At 36.9% G+C, this 23,593-nt stretch overlaps 1 long non-coding RNA gene across 6 annotated transcripts in view; it reads left to right on the top strand.

Moving 5' to 3' along the window:
• Positions 1–894: 894 nt before the first annotated feature.
• The window catches only part of LOC117037596 (uncharacterized), a 126,780-nt gene continuing 104,081 nt past the window's right edge, over positions 895–23,593 (top strand). Inside the window, exons 1-4 of one of the 6 annotated variants that reach the window (XR_004425556.1) lie at positions 895–1,148; positions 1,261–1,333; positions 8,445–8,555; positions 16,002–16,046. This is a non-coding gene — a long non-coding RNA (uncharacterized LOC117037596). The remainder of the gene's footprint in view (positions 1,149–1,260; positions 1,334–8,444; positions 8,556–16,001; positions 16,047–23,593) is intronic. The other 5 variants (XR_004425554.1, XR_004425555.1, XR_004425557.1 and 2 more) reach the window with 5 other exon arrangements.

Below are 23,593 nucleotides of genomic sequence, written 5' to 3'. Positions count from 1 at the left end.
TCCCTTCTGTGGCTACCTAGACCGTTTGTAGGCTTAAGAAAAGTATGGGAACTGGATTGTGTTTTAAAAAGGGATTGGACCAGATTTTCAAAAAGGTTAATAGACGTAACTTCCTTGTAAAGAATGGCTTTGCAGTTATACATCATAAGGAAATGCATTTGTAAAAATGAAAAATTAAAAAGACGTGGGATTAGTTAACAACTTTTTATTATTATTATTAAACTAGATATCAGGTAAGTAAGCCCCAAAACCTCGAATTTCAGTGAGTTCTTAATGGAGGAAATATATATATATATAACTTACTATTAACTCAGCACATGCATTTTAAAACAAATTAATGAAAATTACTTTGTACTTATGCCTTAGCCTCAGTATTGGGCACTTTGAAATAAATAACTTTCAAAGTATTTATCACAAGAAATTGGAAGTCCCAGTTAATTTTGAACACTATTAAGCAAACACCTACAAATAATTTAATTTTTTAAGGTTAAGATACATTTAAAAATCATTAACTTGCATAGAAGGCAAATGGCACTTTGGGATTTAGTGTTATAAGCAAGATTTCATTTTAATTTATCCTATTTTCCTAAGAATAGCAGTGTTATTGATTTATTCTGAGAGCTCCCCCCACACACAGTGATTTTTTTTTTTTTACTGTGGTAGGTAATAAAAAGGATTACAGGCCCCCAGAAGGATGAGATATCATCAGTTTGTAATCCAGCCCATGGTTTCCTAGATACCGTATTGTCTATTCTGTTCCGCTATGTGAAAAATGTTGAATATCAACAATGGGTTTCAGTGCTGTATTGTTGAGTTTTGTATGAACTAATCTAGCTTCACTAAGAAAAAAAAAAGAGAGAAAGAAAAGAAAGAAAGAAGAAAAAAAGGGGGAAAAAAAGAACCACAGCTTTGGACAAAAGTCTATAGCTAGTGCATTTGAAACTCCCCTTGCACAAGAGCTGACTGTAGCTGAGGGAAGACAGTTTACTCATTTGCTCTCTCCTTTCATGCAGTCAGCTGGCCTTCTTCTCAGGTGTAGATCACCTATTATCATTTCACCTGTTTTGATTCTCTGATGAGGAAAGTCCCAGGACTTATCAGCTGGGATAGGCCTCATTTACAAGACAGCTCTGTTCAGTGTTTGGAAGGTAAGCTATTTGCACAACTTTTCTGCTCTAGTGTGCTGGCCTAGCTCTAGAACTTTACAGCATACCACTTATTTTTAACTTTCACTTTTTCTTCTCTCTTCCTCTTTTGGAGAAAGAAAACCTGACAGGTTTCTCCGGAAAAGTGGCCATCCATGGAATGGATGAAAGGTTCCCTTTCTATTCCAGTAAGTAATTGACTTGTAACTAAAAATTGAACTGGCTGCTATGTCAATTGCAATGTGAGCTGCTGCTGACACAGGTGTTGCTTACTCTTTAGCCTGGAAAGAAAAGGGGCTTAACCTATGATTAAATTTCAAGTCAGTTGACCTCAACATGATAGTACATAATTCTCCCTTGCCTACGGAATGGCCTGAGTTCTTATTTTGACTCTGGTTCTGGCACCTGCTTTTTTAATGTTTGGTGTAGATAAAGCTAGAGTTGTTCTTTTGGTTAGAAATAAAGTGGGTGGAGAACAGTTCTAAGTGAATAACAAATGTTCAGCCGACTAAGTCTTTTATCCAGTGCTCAATGTGTTCTATTTTTTAATGCATAAACTCTTAAGTTCATGTAAATTATTATTTAAACTTTTATTTGAAAAGGTATGGATTCATGGACAACCATTTTATTGCTAGAGATACACAGCAAATACAAATCAATGAATTACAAACAAGCAAAGAATGTGAGAATTAGGATGCTTAGGGCTTTCAGATTCTTAATTTTGATGATGGAACCTGTCATAGGCTTTCTAAATATGCCTTGCACTTTAGTGATTATTTTAGCCCTAGGAGTGAAATGGCAGCTTTGTTTTTCCTAGTTTCTGTAAATCAAACAAAAGACTGTTTAACTTTAGCAAAATGGCACTATTTGAGTTTTGGAGACAAACCCATATCTACTTCCCCAAAGCAAAATAAAAATCAGTGACATCTAAAATTACCATTTACACCTGAAGCTATTCTCCATTCATTTTATGTAAAATGGTTGCACACTAAGAATTGGTCTGTAAGGTGAGAGCAGCGTGGACTGTTGTTTTTTACTTCCTCACTTTCTTTTTAACCTGAGAATCAGAGTAGGTGCTGATGATGCTTGCTTAACCCTGCTTTTGGTGCTAGGCTGTGACCGGCTCTCTGTGAAACCATTTCTGACCCTCTGCTTGCAGTGGTGAGCCTGAATTTTTCCCCTTCCTTGCCCATCACTGTCAGTCAATTATGGGATTGAACTGAACCAGAAAATCTGGTACAGTCTAGTAATTAGTACAAAGGGTTTCCAGTCTAGTGTAAAGACGGAGATGCAAGAGCCCCAGCAGTCACAGAAATCGTTTTGATTGGCCGTGGACGTTGCCTTTTAGTGCTGCTTGGTGACTTTCTAAAGATATTGCATCCTACCCTATAGGTCTTCTCCTTCAAGTACATTATGGACTTTTTTTAAAGTCGTGTGTGTGTGTGTGTGTGTGTGTGTGTGTGTTTCTTTTTTTAGATCCAACTTCTCCCATTTTTAGTCTGTCATTTTTGCCTATCAAACAGACACGTTTTGACTTGCCCAACAAAGAACCAAGTTATCAACACTCACAGAAACTGACATTTTTAATTCAGGCTTCATTATGTCTTTGAATTATGACAGTGAAGTACAAAGACATTTTAAGAGTTTTTTCATTATTTTTTTTAATCCAGCATTGGGATGTTTATCTTTCTTTAGTATTCATATTTCCTTTTCTACCTTTATTCTCAGTAATATATAATTAGCATTATCAAAACCATCAGCTATTATCCTTTATGACTTTTGACCTTTATTTTTTAAATATGTCTCAAGCTAGCATTCTCTAAAATAAGTAAAAACTCCATGAGAGATTTCAATGGAATATTTTAAGGTTATAAAAACAATGAAATAATTAGATACAGAGAAAAAACTGATGGTTGCTAGAAGGGAGGGAGACTGGGGGAATGGGTGAGAGAGGTGAAGGGATTAGGAAATACAAATTGGTAGTTACAAAATAGTCACAGGGATGTAAAATATAGTATGGGACATACAGTCAACAATATTGTAAAAACTATGTATAGTGTCAGATAGGTACTACACTTATGGGGGGATCACTTCATTAATTATATAAATGTCTAATCACTGTACTGTACACCTGAAACTAATATAAAATAATATTGAATGTCAACTATAATTTAAAAAAACATAGTCACAATGTAAAATACAGTATAGGGGTTTTAGTCAGTGGTATTATAATAGCTATGTACAGTGTCAGATGGGTAGTAGACTTGTTGGGGTTATCACTTTGTGAGGTGTGTAAATGTCTAATCACTATGTTGTTTTGTACACCTGAAACTAATGATAAAAAATTAAATTTAAAAACACAGCATCTCTGCAGCACAATACATTGAAGTGTAATAAAACGAGGTATGCCTGTATAAAGGTTTCACTTCTTTTCTATAAACAAAGGAGGGTTTTTTTGGTGACTAATAAAATGTAGTTGCACACCAAAAACAAAAAAAAACAAAAACAATGAAATAATTTAAAATGTGAATCTCTTTTAAATATCAACAGTACATGACTAGGTAAATAATGAATTACACGATAAACTATAATAACAAAATAAATTTCAGAAAAAAGAATATTTTGTAATTCAAGCTTGTGTTTGATGGTAAGTGCAATTTTATAGCCTATTTTTGATTACACATTTTTAACTGCTACTTTGGAGTTCCTGGTTTATTTTCAATGCTATTTTGGATAAATTACGTTTTTTTGCAAAAGCAAACATCCTCTTTGATTATAGATCACAATCACTCATTAGTCACACTTTAGATACAATGAAAGCATTTGGTAGCTTGTCACTGCCCCCAAAAGATAGATATATGTATAGTTAAGGGGACATTTAATTCTGACACCCTGTACAAAACTGCGAAAGCAACAGTGCCCAAAATAACAGAAGCAAAATAAAATACAAAGACTTTCATTTTCAAGAATGCTATTTTTAGAACAATTTACATCATGATTTTAGTTGTGATGCATGTATGTTGTGAATTTTCTAAAGGGTTCTTTATTTACCCACATCTTAATGTAGCTTTAAATATCTGTTTTATCCTACGTACAATCTTAACAAAAGTAGTTATGTTACCATGTGTGCTACTGATTTTTACATGTCTGACTTTGCTATTAAATTTCAAGAAGGTTATTATTGCTTTTGTAACCCTGTCATGAGTAATGCATTTTCCCAGTAAACATGTCATAATTGTAAAGGCTGCCCAAGAAGCACTGTTTCTGTTGTAATAGTTTGGCATTCATTTCTCTATTGTTTTTTAACCATAATATAGTGTAATGCTTTGAAAAGAATACACATTTTTATATAATTAACACTTTTTGTTTTTAACAAAACTTTTCTAAGAAGGTCTTAGAAAATCATATAAATAGGCAATGCTTCAGTGACCATATTTGCACTGAATTTTAATTCACCATCAAGTCTATATCTTGAAACGTATCCATAAAGTAACTCAGGGAAGAGTACATTCTGATATTATTTTTCTTGTTTTATTTTTTAATCTAAAATATATGTTGAAATTCAAAAGGTGCTTGACACAGGAAGTACGGCAGTGTTCTGTGTTCTGTAATAGCTGAATGCTGTGTGGATATGTATAAAATTACAGGGGTTCACAGGCTTTAATATGGACACAAACATTCTTTTCTACCTCAGTCTTACTCCTAGTGGCAGGAGTAAGACTTGGAAAGAAACCTAAAGATTAGCCTCATAATTTTCAAATTCTGTACCCTTGAGCTCTTAGGTTCTTTGAGGATACTCAGGGCCGTAGGGGAAAGGCGGCCAAGTGGCCTCTTAGTTCCTTGAGACCAGAGCATCTCTGCTTTCATCTGCTGTGTCTATTAGAGTTCCATGTAAGATGAAAATCCCATGCTAAAGGGAAAAAATTTAAAAAAAATTACTAACTGAGGCCATCTTTTCAATAAGGGAAGCAGGGTTTACTTCAGTTAGCAGACGGAGCCAGTGACAATATCAATTTTGTAATCCAGTCTCTTGTCTCCTAGTCCGAAACTCTCTCTACTAAACTACAATAAACTTTCCCTACATAGTCATGGATCTTTTTGTGTAATCGTCCTGAGCTATTTTATTAAAACACACCCTCAGAGATCCATAGCCCTATGTTGAAAATCAAGATACTTACTAAGGATGGATACAGCATGTAGGTGGCAAATGCAATCCAGTAACATGTTGTTGACCAAAATCAGGCCCTTTATTTGGCAACACCATTAAGTGTGGGAAAATCATTACAGCCCTTAGGGAAAATATTGATTCACCTCTTATTTAGAAAAGTAATATTTTGGGAGAATTTTTAAAATTTTTAATTGTGGTAAAGCATACATAAAACTTATCATCTGTTTTATGTTGTTAAGTGTAAAGTTCAGTAGTGGTAATTATATTCATGTTGTGTTTAGGGGTGTTTTTCATAGTGGAAAAAATTAATTAGGACTCAAATCCAAAAGAAAGAGAATTAAAGAAAACACAGCTGAATTAAGATGCTATTTTTCCTTAAAACATGTCTTATGGAATACTATTCCTATATAGACTGGACCAGGTAAAAGAGTGAAATGGTTAAATATTTTTTTGAAATGTAGCATGCTATGTCCCCCTCTAGGAAATTCACAATGAAAATTTGTTTTTGTAAAAACTATGAGAAACTGTACTGCAAAGATCTTTTTGAGTTTTGTGTAATAGAGTATCCCAAACTATTTTTCTATAGACTTGCTCTACATTTTTTGGAAAAAAAAAGTCTGTTTTTATTCTTTAGGGATAATGATTTGTTGAACACATTTTGGGAAAGTCTCCTCTAACAGAACTTTTGAAGATTTAAAAAAAAAAGAGGTAATATTTATGTTAACTGGCTCTGTATTTACCACTCCTTTATCCTCATCTTATAGCTCGGATATTAAATGGACATCCCATTAATTCAACCACTGAACGAATATTTAGGCACAGTGCCAAATGCTGGGAATACAGTCATGAGTAAATCAATCAGTGCCCCTGACCTTACAGAGCTTTCAATCCTAGTGTTTAAAAAAGAAAATACAGTGAGTGTATGCAATATTAGCTATTTCTGGCACTCATAGCTTATCAGGCTATGTTTGTTTTGTTTTCACTAATTCTAAAATGAGAGAAGGGAGAAAAAAATCAAAAAAAAAAAAAAAAAGAAGAAGAAAAAGCAGAACACCATGCAGAAGTTTACAATCTGCTCTTTGAATAGAGATATCCCATATTTTCCTGAGATCTACTTATGCATCAGCGATTACACCTATCATAAAATGTTCTACTAATCGAAACATGGACTTCTATGGTTTAGAAAGAGGAAGATGAAGGAAGGAAGGAAGGAAGGAAGGAAGGAAGGAAGGAAGGAAGGAAGGAAGGAAGGAAGGAAGGAAGGAAAGAAGGAAGGAAAGAAAACAATGTTTCCTGATCTCTCCTCCTATTGTAACTCCTTAGCTATTGATGTCATCTTCTATATAAGAAGATTCCTTTCAAGTGTCAACTAAAGACCTTATTTGGTCAATAGTCTGCATGCCATTATTGTCTTTCTAAGAATTCAAAGAGTACCTATCAGTCAGATTCAACTCTTGGTGGTAACCATGGGTTCTACCTCTGTCAGGAAATATTTTCTCTAACTATCCAACCTTCTCTCCCAGGTTCTGACCTTTATCCTGTGTCTTCATGTGAGCAGAAAGTGTCTCCTAAGCAAAGGAAAAGAAAGGCCGAGGGGCATAGACAGTGCGTGGGTCTCCAGAACTGTCCCATCCCTAGAATCCCTACACAAAAACATTAGACATGTTCCTGCCAAAAGATGCCCTTGAAAGTTTCAAGAAGAGCTTGCCTTCTTATTGGACAGTTCCCTCATACCTCATATCCCATTTTCTTATATGGAAGTGAGTGACTTGACAGGGGTAACTCCTGTATATACCACTTGAAAATAAATGGGTTACTGACCTTTGGTAACAGAGATATGGAAGGAAGGAAGGGTTGTAAAATTTAAAAGAAAAAGAGGAAAAAGAAGGAAGAACTTATGCCAACTATGGTTTCTTAACTGCATTTGCTGTCATTGATGTGTCATAGGTGATTCTGTAAATCAGTCCTGAGCTCAATCCTCGGTGATACTGCGAATTTGTTTTGCAATTTCCCTCCTGATCCTCCCAGCATTTCCTTCCATGGGAATAATGTGAGATAAGATCATTGTCAAAATACTATGAGAAAGGACTTAGAAAAGAATTTGGGATTTTCAGTTAAAATTAAGAACTGTGTTTGTTTTCTTCTAGTTAGCTGGGAATCAATTTTCTAACTCTTCTCCTCTCTGTCATTTGCCTTTTGATAATATGCTAGGCCATACAGCACTTGTCCCTTTCTATTCCTTTCAATTAACTTTTTAAATCAATTATGATTACTTGCATGGATTTCTGTTCTCTCTTCTCATCAAATTTGTTGGGCTTATTTTTTATTTTCACACCACTACCCACTGCTGTGAATTAACAATAACAAAAAATCCGCACTCTTCCCTTCCACCTCTTGAACTGGAAAAAGAGCTAGCTAATAAGAGGCTAAATGAGCCTTAGAGTATAGAGAAGCTGGAATCCTTAAATTATTTAAATTGAAAAATGGCTGGTTTTACAATCAGAAAAACTCAAGTGGACCATAAGCCCTACTTGATTGTCCCCCCTTATCTGGATGATCTTGTAATGACAGCTGGAGTTATCTGCCATCAGCATCACTGTCCACAAAAGCTTCTCTGCTCTCTGCTCAACTCTTTAGCAGCCCTGGGAAGCTAGAGCTATTTCAGGAGAGTGGGCCCTATAGGATTGGAAACTTTATTAAAATGCAAAGCTGTCTCTAGTGACATAAAAGCTCAGTTAAAAAAAAAGAAAAAAAAAAACAGATGGATCTGAGACCACAGAGCCAGAAATCATCTGTAGGATGAAAAACTGAGATTTCATATACTGCCACCAATAGGCTAGGGTCGGTGTAAAATAAAGTCATGTGAAATAAACAGCAGTGTAAAATGAAGAGCAAGAGATGGAGGGAAAGGAAAATATAATGTTTCAACATGAGTAGTGCAACAGAAACCATGTGTCAGATTAGCCTTGCAGAATTGTTCATCAGGAAGCAGCCTTGTGGAATGTATTGTGGGATGTCAGGATACTTGTCTGTTTTAAAAGGTTAGGGAAGTACCCCCAAAACATTCATGACTTTCTTCTGGTAAGTTACTAATCATACATGAATTTTCTGAAACTCTTTGTTACCAACAGAACTAGTGGTAATAAGGTGGGAGTCCATCACACTTTGACTTGAAGTCTGCAAGTGGCCCTCCACTTCACTTGCCATATGACCAGGAGGAATCATCCTCAAAATACTATATTGTAAGTGCATTTGCCCGATTTGATCCTTTGTACTAAAAATTAACAAAATAAGATCTTAAATGTATTTGACACTATCTACTTAATTCGAAGAACTCCACATATATTAATCCCTAATAAGTTGAAATGTTGAAATAAAAAAACTAAAGCATCGAACAATTAAGTAATTTGTAATAAACAAGGAAAATTAAAAACAGGATCCAAGTGATTTCAATTTGAGTGTGCTAAGTTCTTCATACATCTCTTTATTTTGCATTCAGAATTCCTTACTATAAAAAAATGACTCTAAGCACAAAAAGTCATAAATAATATTCCAAATAACTCAGTACTCATAAAAACCAAAGTAGTGCATCCACTTCTGTATTTCACTTCTTTGAAAAGATTTCTCAGGAGAGAGATGTTAACAATATCATCAGCACCATATAACCACCAACAGCCTTTTATTGAGTGCTTACCATATTTCTCCCCAGCCCTTCTCCCTTCTCCAAGCCTCATCTTCAAGCCTCATTTTCCCTTCTACTCGGGAACCTTGAAAAGGGAAAAACAAAGTATTGGTCTAAGTTGGCCTAAATGGTAATTTCTCTTTTTATGCAACTGCAATTTCAGTTAACAAATGAAAAAGCTAGATGAAGTACCCCATCCCTTCAACTTTTGCAGAAGACATTAAAATTACTGGTCAAATCAATTACTCCAAATATCAGGAGAACCCCCCCCCCAAATATGTAATAGTTTTGTCCTTATTTTTCCTAAAAATATTGCGCTTACACTTGACATGTTTATAAACTGATTTTTTGTGATGAGAAAAGATTGGCAGAATTACTTCAGAAATGTTTTTTTCCATTTTCAGTTCAGAGATGGCTTAAGGTGTGATCTAGTAAACAAGCTTCCTTCTGCAATGGAGGAAAACAAGGTCCTCTCTGTCCCCCAAAAAGAAACTGGGCACCAGGACACAGAGAGGTCCCTTTGTCCAGTTCTCTCCTCCACGCCTATTAGTATGCACTGCTGCAAACTTGAGGCCCAGTGAGGAACTTCTTTGACTTGGGAGGTTGGTTTTCTGCAAAACCCAACCTTTGTTCCACAGGGACACTCATATCAAATGACAGTACCTCATAGTAACGATAACTCCACCATGTTCTCCCATTCAAGACAGTGTATCCAAGTACAAGTGGAGTGAAAGCAATGCTATTACAGGGAAAACCTTGCGTTTGCTGAAATCCATTCTTAAATATGTTCTCTACAAACCCCAGAACTTTATTACTATTTCACGTCTTGTAACGTATCTTAGTAACAGCTGATCACAACACATCACAGTCTCATGACTCTGGGGTTGAAAAATATTCATTTGGTGAAATTGTCAGCCAAACTCGGCGAGCTAATAAATGATAAGTGCTCTGGAGCTAACCTGAGTTCCAGGAGGGCACTCTCCCTCTGAACCAACAATGGCTCATAGGAATCTTTCAGCAAATGACGAGACCACATCATACTGCTCTCCTCCCTTCAGCCTGGTGTTCCTCACTCCAGGTTGGTTCAACAGACTCCAATGTATGGGGCAGGGCAGGACACAGTGTGTTTACATTAAACTAGGATTTCAAAACGCTTAAGATACCAAAATATTGGTAACAGCATGAAATTAATGTTATTCACCATGACTACATTTCTGTCTTTTTATTAATTATATTATTGGCATGTATTAACTTGGACTTTACATGGGAACCAAAATTATTTTTAAAATTTTCAGTGTTCAAAATACAATTTTGATTCTCTGGAGAGCATTTAGGAAGGCCAATAGTGAGACTATATCCCAGACAAGTTAAATCAGAACCTCTGAGAAAAGAACCCAGGCATCAGTGGGTTTTAAAGCTCCACAGGTGATTCCAATGTGTAAGCAAGTTTGAGAACCACTGGCCTAAGGAAGGAAAAGCCTGGGAAAGGGAGATCAGTGTAGCGAGATATTAAGAAATTGTGGTCATGCAATTATAATTGGGGTTAGATTTGTCAACCTAATATTCTGAGGGCTGCAATTACCCTGGAGATGGACCTAAGTCATCCCCAGACAGCAGTCACTTCCTTTTCCATCTGTGTATCTGTCTGTGGAGCCTTATATCCCTGTGAGCCAAGGGAGGACAAAAAGGAAGTGATGACTTCTCTATGGCTGCAGAATGCTGTCAAATTGATTCAGTAAAGTCTTTCTCTACTTTTCTCTCTTTAGAGGCAGGTGGAAGTAGAGTCCTAGGCCTACTACAAATTTCCTGAGACTAGACAGAGACTAGACCAGAGCTTAAAAAAATCATACGGAATGTCTGTTGTGGGCAAGGTGCTAACTTAGTCCTTACTACAACCCTATGAGACAGGTGTTAGATGTGCCTCCGTTTCACAGATCAAGACACCCTGAAACAGCAGCATGAGAAGGCTGCCCAGGGCCACACAGCTCATGTGTGCCTAAGTCTGGACTTCTCACTCTAAGACAGATGGAAAACTGACCAAGGGTCACCCAGCTATTCATGGACAGCTGTCTGTGTCAAAAGAATCTTCCATTCTTTAAGTAGAGAATCAAATTAGTATGCTAATTGTGTTCTTTGCTAGTATGTGTAAGCAAGCATTATACTCACAGACATAGAAAAGAATTTTAGTATTCAGACACCAGTATGGTATTTGTCCTCTTTTGAAACATCATCGCTAGTTCTCATGACCAATTGAAGTCTACTGGAGTTTCTTTGACTAAAAAACTGTATATGTTTTTTGGAATAACTGAGAAAGCATAAGCATCTAAGCAAACTTACATGGAACCTTTGAAAATGGGATATGACTCCTTCTTGTAACATTTCTGAAAGTGGAATCCTGAATGCATGGTGGTAGAAAGGAAAAAGAAAAAAATCCATCTTGTATGTTCTCCTGATGAAATCCTAGAGTGTGATAGTGAAATTGGGATTTGGCATCGACCCCAAACAGCTGGAGCCATGTTTCCTATTTTGTAAACTTTTTCTTAACCAGAAATAGCTAGCTACCTAGACACAGCCCAAGGTAGGACCAGCCCTCAACCAATTTGAGGAAAGCAGTTTATCGTTTACTTACTCATCAGGCATTGCTTTGTGCTGATTGCATATTAGGCGCTGTTGCTCTAGCTAGTTCATTTTTAGCCCTTTCCCAACCTACGAGTCCCTCTGTGTCCCTGTCTCTCTCACACTTCCAACAGCCTGTCCCTGTCCTTCTACCTCCGGGCCAAACCCTGTTCTCAGATCCTTCACTCATGTGAAGGTCAAAGTGGTTGATAACAGCTAAAAAGAGTTATGATTTCCAGGGTGATGTGCATTTTTAACAGGGATCAAATCTTTTCGGCTAAACGGGCAGTGCTCTGGTCATGTGATTACAGGAAGTGCTTCTCTGGAGCCTGATGAAGGCCGCTCCAATCTGGCCACTGCTGTGGCACCCACTGCTCTCCTGAGGTCACGTCCATGACTTTTCATGTTTGGATCCCAGTGCTTGGCACAGTGACCAGCATAGGTGGCACTTAATAATGAAGGAAGCTCTGCTCTGAGGAAAACAAGTTGTAACAATAAAGATGCCCTGACATAGATGAATGGTAAGATGCTGCATTAATTTTGAGCCAAAATGCTATGGGGAGAGGCCAGGTAAAGCCGTAAGAGGAGATAAACTAGTCCCGTCGTTTGAACTTCCCAAGAAGCCAGTGTCCGTTTTGAGAGACTTCTGGGAGTTCCAGTCAGCTGTCGGATCTACAGGTCTGGTTTCTCAGCAGCAATCTTACACTTTAATTTGCTGCATTTGAGTTGTACTGAAGCTGGGATAAAGACTAAATGAATTATTTTAAAAGTATTTATTGAGTACCTACTATGAACCAGGAATGCTGCTAGGCCTTGTGGAGATGGTATAAGACCCAGGTCCTACCCTCATGAAGCTAACATTCTGCTTAAAGAGTCTGATGTGAAATCATTAATTATGTAATTTGGTATTTAATCGGAGTCATACTAAGTGCTGCAAAGGAAAATTGCAGGGTACTGAAAAATCTTATGTCAGAGAGACATGACCCTATACAACTCAGGCAAAGCTTCTCAGAAAAAAAATAAGTCATTTCAGCTCGGCCCTGTAGGATGAGTAGGAGTTAGCCAAGAAGAGAATTCATAAAAGGAGTGGACATTTCTAATGAACACTTTCAACATGTGATACACTAGAGCTAATCCTGAGAATGGTCTTGAGTCCTTTTCTTGGTGTTGTTCCTATAGAAAAGATGTTGAGGTCTTTACGACAAGCTGCCTATTCAAGGCTCTGAGTTCAGACAAAAGGAAACATTGCCATAGAGAAATAAATCATTTCCACAGATGCCGACAGCTGCCTGAGGCACATACAAGTGCCTGTGGTCTCACCCACTGCTGCTTCTCTGTGCTCTCGCCTAGGTCATTAGCACGCACACCCGTCTGACATCCCCCACCTGTACACGCTAGGCCAGCAGCTTTCAAATTCTGAAATGTCTACAGACCAGACTTTCTGTATGGCTCTGTCCAGACACCTTGAGGGGGGAAAAAAGACTTAGGAAAAAGAAAATGAGTGAAGAAACTGAAAACTTCAGAGAGAACCTGGTCTGTGTAAGGGATACTTGAACCACCCCCACACACCCTTCTTAATATGGAGCCAGTACTTTGTAAGTTTGCAAAATGGTATTCCCAAGCACATCATGCTATTTTATACATCATGATATTTTATATTACCTTCCCTTGGCCCCGTTTTTCAGCTAATTAAATTCTTGCTCCTAAAAACTCAGTTCTGACATCTTATCCTCTTATCCGACTGGCCCAATCTAATTTAGATAGCCTTCCTTTGTGCTCTCATAGCATGCTATACTTTCATACCTTATCACAGCTATGTTATAATCACTGATTTACTTATCTGACTCATCTATTTCTTGAAGGAGTAAGTTCCTTAAGGGCAAGACTCATGTTTTAATCATTTTTATATCCTTGGTCCCTAGCTGAGTACTTAAAAAACACACTGAATGAATTAATGTCCGTGCATGGTAGTTACTTTTTCTTTCTTAGCCTCTGGAGAGACGTGGAAACTTGGATTTTGTGTATCTAGTAAACAGGGCTGGTTTTGTATGTGGGAAACTTTTGACCCCTGCTAGTCTGATATGCTTCCCCACTTATAGATAATCTTGTTATATTTACATTAACCAGGTTATTGCTCTATAGTCTTACTTTGGAAACATCCTAAGAACTAAATAGACCAGTATACATGGTCCCAACTGACCAATACATCAGTCAAGGATAAGGTTAGTTTTGATGTTCAGCACTGAATAAGATGCAACCATATGCATGTCTGATCTTTCAGCCAATGCATTTTAAATAATGTGCATGTTTCATATTAGGAATGGCATAATTTCTAAGATAGAAGCAAGGAAAGAATAATCTATGCCTGACGGGATATTTTTCAAGTATTTAAATATTTACTTAATGAAAAAAGAAAAGGATACATTAATAAAGGAATAATTGGATGCATGTATAAATATAGTACAGTCCGCAGGAATCATCAAGCCACAAATTAAAATAAGGGACTTATCACTGGCAGAAATGACAAAGCCATCAAACATAAAAAATAAAAGCTATTGGAAGATTATTTTCCAACTAAACAGGGTACAACTACCATTCAAATAGTGGAAAAGAAGCATGTGCTGTTAAAAAGTACTAACCCAAAGGAGGCAAAAGTTTGCCGTATGAGGAGACTACATTGTAAACTCTAGAGAAATCCCCATACCACCCAGTCTTTCTCCTCACACTCCTCCCCTTATACACACACACACACACACACACACACACACACACTCACCATCCTCATATACATACATCACACTTATCTTGTCTACTTGCTTTCCTGAAATAACCTTGATTTGAAAAACAGGAAGTTAGAGACAATAGTAAAGTAAAAGAAAGTTCCTTCCAACTGAAACTCTCCTCCTTCCTTCTCTGCCTGTTTTTCTTCGAAGATAGGCATGATTGCCACCTCTTCTATAAAAACCTTTTTGATCCACTATAGCCTGCAGCTAGCTGCCCCCATCCTCTGCACTGTCACTACAGCTTACCACTTTGCCTCTTTGCACTATTTCACTACTTTTATTACAGTTGCCTACGTCTGTCCTTCCTCTAGAAAAGCTTTCAAAGAGGGGTTGTGTCTTATTTGTCTTTATATTCCATTCTCCCTCTCTACTTTCTCCATTCCAAACCCAAAACCTGGCAAAAAACCTGGAACCCAAAACCTGGAACTCAGAAAATGTTGGCTAGGTGGAAGGGAAGAAGAAAAAAGAATGAGGTTTTATTTCCGAAGAAAAGACCATTTGTCTTCTTTCTTCAAAAATGTTTTATCTTTCTAAAATCAGGGGGCAGCCTTTTTCCCCTAGGTATTAGGGTGTGTGCCCTTGAACACCTCACTTTGGCAAAGGGCCCAAATTCCATCTCCAACCAGCTCAGGCATTTTCAGTTTCTTTGTGGTTCATTCATGCTTTTCCCCTTCATGGACACATTAACATTTCATGGTGAGTGGGTCCCTGTTCAGCTGGCGGCCCCTCTCAGCCCCACACCTCTAAGCTGTCCTCACTTCACTAGCTCCCAATTGCCTGCCTCTTGGGGAGCTCTGTCATCATCACCATATAGCCAGAGGAGTGTCTGTTTGCTGTTGCCATACCTAAGTTTTGATAATTAACAACATGAAGCAAATTCAGAGAAGGAGAGACGTCTGCTAAGGCAATCTTCTCTTGCATGTGCTCTTTTCTAAAGCACCCTGTTTGTTTTAAGAAAATGAGAGAAATACAGGTAATGAAAGAACTGGACAGATCTAATATCTGCTTAATTTAATATCTGGTCAAAATCTCTAATTTTTTTTCCTCAAATACCTATGCGTCTCTTACTTCCATGCACTCTGCAATAGTGACTCCCAGTGAGTTTCCTGTTCGATCTTGTTTTGTAAGTCAGCAGTTTGTACCTTAAACTCAAAAATAGCAAAAACCCATGAGCAAATTAGTAATTAAAAACTAGCATCAGTGAAGCACGGCATACAGGGATTTCTGTTCATTGTCTTCCAAAGGGGAATCACACACACACACACACACACAATTTGTTACAAGGTTAGCATTTCAGGATTTACTTTTGTGCCTTAGGCCCTTAGTAGGTGCTCAGTAACTCCCTGCTGACATACTGATGAGTTTTAGTAGCTCCCCGTTATTTCCAAAAGGACAGCATTTTCTAGACTTTTCTGATCAACAAATGAAACGTGCGTTTTTTTAAAGCTGTGGAAATAGAATAATTCCTATTGCGAGGTTATTTATTACCAGCCAGGCCCTCGTCTTGCTCTCCGGGGCTCTGATAATCACCTATTTCAGAAGCCATTAGCCTTCTGTGTGTTGTAAAGAACTCTTCACTATAACGTGTCTGTGCCTTTGTGTTCCAGGGGGCGGAATGGTGTGTACTGAAGGAACAGACCTCTGTTGACCAAGTAAGAAAGTCTTTGATGCACAAATAGTACATTAGACTGCTTTTATTTGATAGTATTGAAATTAAACAGCATGTAGAATCCCTGCCCAGCTATAGGAACATATAAAACCTTTGAGAATATGTACATTAATTCAAATTCTTAACATTACAGAAACCCAAACGTGTAAGAAAAATACACATCGAAAGAATGTAACAGTCAAGGCTTAGGCACTTACAGGAGGACAGCAGGAGCTGGATTTAACTTATTGATTTTAGAACCACTGTTTAAAAAAAAAAATGAGGCAAAATATTGCTTTTACTGTTTTCAGATAATAATGACTGTTGTTGCCAATTATAAAATTTAATTAGCTATATAAATGCCAGAGGAACAAATAGTGTGCTATTGTCTTGATATCTTTCCAGAAATTAGTCTTTTAAAATAAATTTGCCATATTAATCATCTAAAAATATTTTTGATCACTGAATTAATAGTTTGCAGCCTGTTTTCAGGTCCTCATTGCCATAGGTGATTGCTTCTTAATTACTACACGGGCTCTTTCTATTCACTCATATTAATTCATGTTTTCTGGCACAGTCCCAAAAGGCAGCCTTGCCCTATATCTTCTAATTACTTCTATAATTGAATTTGCCCACTTTTTCTAACCTATTTTTTAAACTGACTGTGTTTGTTCATGGTTTATTGTGTCTTTTTTGTGTCAGTTCTCTGCAAGCAGAATGTACATTGATTCTTTCCTCGTTTCTCATTAATTTTCAAGAGCTTTGCTGCATGTCTGTTTTTTCAGTCTGTCAGACCTATTGCTAGACCAAAAAAAAAAAAAAAGACTCTTATTATTAAAGGTTAGGTAAAATAGACTGAAGTTAATTAATTCATTAGTAACTCTGAGCCAATTACTGAAGCCTTCTCTTATTTATATACTTGTTAACAAGACAGAAATGAGAAAGGCCAATTATAGGCACATGTCCTTCAGAAGTTCAGCAAGCCCAGAGCTTATGCATTTACTGACACCCTTCCACAGAAAATTCCAGTTTGTGTATCAGATGTTTGAAACTGCATTTAAAAATTATTGGCTACCACTCTATTCTATCTATTAATAAATTTAAAGGGTTCTTCCCCGTCCAGATATCTTTAATATGTCTACTATTACTAAATTCTTCTCAAATTATCTCAAGGAGTACTGCTTAGCCTTAGAGCAATTGCAAATGTAGAAGAAATTTGACTTCCTTTCTGATTTTCATTATTCTCTTTTTTCTAAACTTTTAAGTTTTTAATTCTTGAACTGAGATCATTGATTAACAGATCTCATATACTAGCACTCTTTAAACTACGTTCTACTTGATTTTTCTTGAATGTGCCAAAACCTTACAACATGTGGAAAAGCAGTGTTTTCCAGATTTTTCCTGGTGACCAACTTAAAAAAATTTGACTGCTTCATCCATATAAACTACCTGCACAGTACATACTATATCCATTACTTCCCCTCCCCGCCTCAGAAATATTTTGTTAATTTAATAGGGGTTAGGAGGGAAGGGAGCCAGTGATTGATTAGTTTTCCGTACATCTATATTCTCTTCATATGGTGGTGTCAGCATGGGACCAACAAATGAACAGAGTCAATTGACACTAATGTCTCAATAAGTTGACTGGTTGTTTGAATTAAAACTAATATGAGTTATATTTTTTCTTTCTTTTTGTTTTAACTTTTTTAATATCATGTGGACATGATTTTCCATAGTTAAGTGATGCCAAAATAATATCAGGCTTACTGCTGCCTAACTTTTTAGTTTTTCCTCAGTCCCAAATGTATTAAAATTTAACCAATTATTTTATAGCATAATAATGACGATCACAACATTATAAAATGAGAAAGAATCTCAGCAGGTTCTTTAGTCCAGGTCCTTGATTCTTGGAAGACCAAAGGAAAAAAGTTTATAATATGTAGTGTACCTTATTCAGGAAGCCTTTTTTAATACTTCTTTTCATACCCTCTTCTTTTTTTTTTTATACCCTCTTAATTAAAACTATTTTTGGAACTTTTCAGTTTATATCCTGCATTATAATAACGTGTATATTTTTCTCTGCTGAATTATTACCTAATTGAGGAAGTAACTGTATTTTATACACTCTAGCCCCAGCATTTAGTGCAATGTCTTGCAAATAGTAGGCCCTCCATAAATATATGTCAAAAGAATTAAGGATGAGAAGTCCATAATCTCTTTTTAATGTGTTCAGTGTCTAACCTCCCTCACTGTCTAGATTAACTAAAGAATTTCATACTTGAAATCAGTTAATGTATCTTAATTTTCTGTGGTAACTGCAATAAATTGCTAACAAATATTCCTTATAAATTCATTACATAAATTTCTCTCCTCCAAGATTGAAAATCTATACTGATTTTTCCTAGGATGAGCTGTTTTTCATTCCTTTAATTACATATGATTTTTTTTTAAGGCTTTACCAACCTCAAGTTTATTACTTTGGGCCAAGACCACACAAGCTCTTGTTACTCTTCCCAATTCCATGTGCAGTGCCGTCTCTGTGTTTTCAGAAACACCTATGTGAAACAGAAATTAGATTTATTGGACTGCTTTACTCCTTAGAGCTTTTACCCATCAGTTCTTCCTGCCTCTGCTTCAATGAAGCTGGTTTTCCTTCGGCTGACTTTTGTATATTGTCCCTGTCTTTCTGTTTACCCTTTCTCTCTCTCTCTCTCTCTCTCTCTCTCTCTCTCTCTCTCCCTCTCCCTCTCTATATCTCTCTGTCCTTCCTTCCTTCCTTCTTTCTCTCTCTCTCTCCCTCCCTCCTTCTTCTCCCCTCCTTTCCCCTCCCCGTTCCTTCCTCCTTTCCTTCCTTCCTTCCTTTTTCCTTTTTCTTTGTTTTTTGAAATAAGGTATTTTATAGCTATGTCTCCTAATATTAGGTTGGTGCAAAAGTAATTATGGTTTAAAAGATTAATAATTGCAAAAAACCGCAATTGCTCTTGCACCAACCTAATAATAGCACTACATAGGTTTATAAAGATTTCCCAGTGTACAACCTCTTCACAGATACCATCTCATTTCATTCTTACAGACTAAGTATTATGCAGATGAGAAAACTGAAATTCAGAGAGCTTAAGTGACTTGCCTAAGGCCACAAAGCTAGTTACACTTTCAATTTTTAAATTCTTGACTTGTTTGCCTGTGGGAACAAAAGGCTCCCTTTTCTTAATTGATTCTTACCTTTTGTGTGAAGAAACTACCTATGTATTCCCCAAACAGCTAGATAGGTCATTATAAGAAGGAAAATGTAGCCTAGTACTTTCATGTGCATATACCATCCTGTGAAATGCAGATTCTAATTCATAGGTCCGAATTTCTAATGAGCTCTCAGGTTACCTGGGTGGGGTGGGGTGGGTGGGAAGCTGCTAGCCCATAGACCTCACTTAGAGTTGTGAGGTCCAGTGGACAGAGTGAGGCTTTGGTGTTAGAGACACTTGGTCAAGCTACTTAGCCCCCGGGAGCCTCAGTTTCTTCATCCTTAAAATGGGGGTAATAATACGTATCTTACTCACTGAAAGCCAAGAATTGACTTTTAGTGAGTTGGCCTGCTTCCTCTCCACGACTGCCTGACTAATCTTCCTAAGGTCTCCCTCCACGCAGAAACTTTGCAGTGAGCCTCACTGCCTGGTGAATGACATACAAACTCCTCCCCTTGAACCTCAAACCTTCAGTGTTACAGCCAAAGTCAGCTTTCTAGCTTGTTCTCTCCCTATTGCCTACTCATACCTTACATGTAGCTAGCACATCAGTTTTCCTATTTCCTCTTCTTGGTTCACCTTTGTCCCACCCCACCCTTATCATATCTATATATAGAACACTATCCTTCCTTTAAGTCCCTTTTTCCTTCCAGGCTCTTCCTGGAAGCATTTCTCCTAATCTCCATTCCCCTGCCACTCCCATCTTCTACTAGGTATGTCTCTCTAGCATCTGAATTCTCATAACACTGTTTATATCTTTGGGTGCTTTCTTTTCTAGTTTATTGTATGTTCTGGTTATTTCTGTAACTATCTCATCTCCATGAGGATGGGGAGCAGGTGTCACTCGGATATCACAATGGTAAGAATATAGCTTTGGGGTGCACAGAAGGGGTATGTACCTCAGCTCCACCATTTGCCGGGACAAGCCTAACCTTCCTGAACTCCAGCTTTCTCATCTTTAAAACTAGGTTCCAATAATACCTAACTTGCAGAATTACTGGGAAGAAGTATTGTATATAAAATACCTCACAAGTATCTAGCGAGTAATAAGAGTTCATGTCAGTGAAACTGAATAGATTAGAAGTGACCAAGCAATCCCAACTCGACTCAGACATTCATTCTAGTGTGCGAACATCTGGACCCAAACCCAGGTTTCCGATTCGTGTGACCATTTTAACCTTTTCTTTTCTGGCTATGTTTATTATGTCAGTGTTGAGTCTGAGAATATTCCATATTTGCCTCTCTTCGAATCAAACTACACTTGTTGATCTAGCTCCAATGAGTATAAAGTGATAATGGAAAAGTAACAAAATATGGTTTAAAAAAAAAAAAAGCATGTGGCTTATAGGTAACATCGGGTTTGAATGCAAACTGCCACTCCCCCAGTTTTTCTAACCTTTCCAAACTATGACAATCTCAGAAGTAGTATTTGGGGTTTTTTACTTTCTTCTTTATGTTTGTATTTTTTGGATTTATTTTAAAGTAAAGAGCATATTATTTCTATAGCCCAGAAACAATAATAATATTATCGGGGTGACAGCAATAACTTTCAGCGCCCTAAATCTCCATTTTTGTAAATTGAATTCAGAAATTTCACTTGACTGTTCAGTGCCCTTGTGGATTTAAATGTTTTGCTTATTTCAGTAATTGCTAATTGCTAAGGAGCAATCCATTTCTCTTTTAATTATTATCAACTAATTTTAAAAATAACTAAATAAATCAATAAACTGTATCATCATTCAATTTAACCTTGCGGGGGTGGGGACAAACTAATATTTTATATATATATATATATATATATATAACTAGAAGTTAAATGTTGGCAGTGTAACCAAAGTTGACTCTGCCTGGACACAGTACGAGAGATGGATGAATCTAAGTTGCATCTAAACTTAGGGCTGTCAAAGCCAAAGTCACGGCTATATTCAGTGTGTTGTTTTGTTGTGGGTAGAGGGATTTCAAAAGAAAAATAGAAAATAGGGCAAACCTTGTTTTAATCAGGGAGTATGTGGAAAGCAAATTAAATGCCTATGTTACAACTTATTCTTTCAGACTACCAATAACGTTTTCCCATAGCCTCAAGAGACAGTTCTAAAACAATGGCTCATAGTGCTTTTAGAACAGGAACTCAAGTTGTGTACGGGGCATGTATGGTCCTCCGTAGGAGGAAAGCAGTGTGTAAAGCTGCTCTTGCCTACTTGAAGAAAAGGAAAAAAACAGCTGGGATTCTGAGTCAAGTATGTATGCATTTTCTGTTTTTCTGTCTTGTGGGTCTTTATTGCTAAAAATATTTTTATGAAATTGCTCTCTGCATCTTAAGCTTTATGTGGTCTTGTTTGCTATTCTCAAATCTCAAACCATGATATAGTTATGAAACCTCTTGAATTATTAAAAGTAGAGAAATTGCGTTTCGTTTGTGCCAGGCAATGTCTTCAGAAATAAGGATTTTACTTTTTATGAAAAAAATATACATTCTTTTTCATTATAAGCTAGACTATGGAAGGATACCAGGACATTGTCAGCTTGAAAGCTGTAATGTTGAAGCTGTCTACATAGCTGTAAATGAACTTGAGATTGGGTTCTTTTCATGGCCTGTTTGGCCAATGTAAAGCATCTTATTGGGTGATCAAATCTTGAAAAGTCACCTTGAGATTTAAGCTACCAGTCTGCAGCATACTGATGATCCAGGTAACAACAACAGCAAAAAGGTATTTAGTTTTACTTCATGCAGCATAAGCACAGATTGAGACACGCTCTACCAAATAAATGGTTACTAGCACAGGCTTCAAGTCCGACTAACCTGAACGTGAGCCTTGGTCTACCCTTTGGCTAACCACGTGATGCTCAGCAACTTAACCTCATGAAATCTGTTTCCTCATCTGTAGTGTGGGGATTATAACATATTTTATCAGAGTTAAGATGTTCATTCTTTCACATTTTAACATCTCTAATATCAGAATGCATCTTATAACTGATGGCGTGTCTTGGTTTAATTAGGAACATCTTTTTCTGTCTTACTGGTACATAAATTAATTGTGTCATTTACAAACTATGACCTTGGATATTCAGTTAAATAATTAATATATACTTTATAACGTTGTTTTGAGATATACATAAAATAATGATGTAAAACCTTGTGCCCTAGAAGCTGGCCGACAAAAGACTCTCAGTAAATAATACCCATTAATGTTGTACAGTATGACTTTTGTAAACGCTGGCATTTCCCTCTCTTTTTAGTCATAATTTATGTTTGCCAAAACTAAAAGTTAATTTCTTTGCAAAATCCTTGTTGTTGTAACAGCCTATTGAATTGTTCATCAAATTTCCTCTAATTTCTCTGGAACCAAGATACTGACCCTAAGGTCAGTAAATATGAAATATGGTCAAAGTAAAGGTTTGTGAAAGTGCACCGGATTTGTCAGATTAAGTTGTCTGCGGACAAAAAGGAGCACGCTTCAATGGTGCCTAGCCCTCACTAGCACTACAAGAGTTGCTGAGAGATAGCAGTATGTACGGAGTGGTTAAAGAGCACAGATTCTGGAGCGGGACTGGCTGGGTCCAAGTCTTGGCTCTTCCCCTTATAAGCTGTGGAACCTTAGATGAGTTACTTATCCTCTCTGTGGCCTCCATTTCCTCCCGGGGTTGTGAAAGTTAAATGAGCAATATCCATAGTCACTTTATAAGGCTGCTGTTACTATTGAAAATACATCCTTCTTGTCTTTAAGTTCCTTAAGAAAGGACTGAGTTTTCTTACTGGAAGGGGAATATTACCATCAATTTATTTTTCAAGCAGGTGATTGTTATAATTCTGTTAGAGGCTTGGACCATACAAACATATAACCTATAAATAGTATCTTTGAGATATGTGTAATCATGTGACCTAGCTGATAAAATTAGCCTATCTAGCCGTAAACACGTGACAGAAAACAAAGTATCAGATAAGTCTGAGGTTGCTTCCAACAGCCTCTAGCGTGTCTGTATATTATCTTGTTATGGCTTAAAATTCAGTATGATATAGGTCAGCCTGTATCCCCAAGAATGGGTCATTATAACTAAACATTTTAAACTGCCCTCCTTCTAACATTTGTTCACTTATAACCCATATTATTCTATTTTTTTTTTTAAGTTGTGAACAAAGCTATTGTGCCTAGAACAACTTTGGCCATCAAGCATGTATCTCTAAGCATTGAGATTGGTATGGCTTTTAACTTATTGATCACACCTTTTAAATATAAGTAATCAACTCTGAAATGCAATAAAGCTTACCAATCGTTAATCATTATTTTTTGAGTGGTAATTATGTGGCAATTTA

The sequence above is a fragment of the Rhinolophus ferrumequinum genome, chromosome 2, assembly GCF_004115265.2.
Source record: "Rhinolophus ferrumequinum isolate MPI-CBG mRhiFer1 chromosome 2, mRhiFer1_v1.p, whole genome shotgun sequence".
Classification (NCBI taxonomy): domain Eukaryota; kingdom Metazoa; phylum Chordata; class Mammalia; order Chiroptera; family Rhinolophidae; genus Rhinolophus; species Rhinolophus ferrumequinum.
Note: the sequence above shows the minus strand (reverse complement) of the source record. Positions and strands in the feature narration are given on the sequence as shown.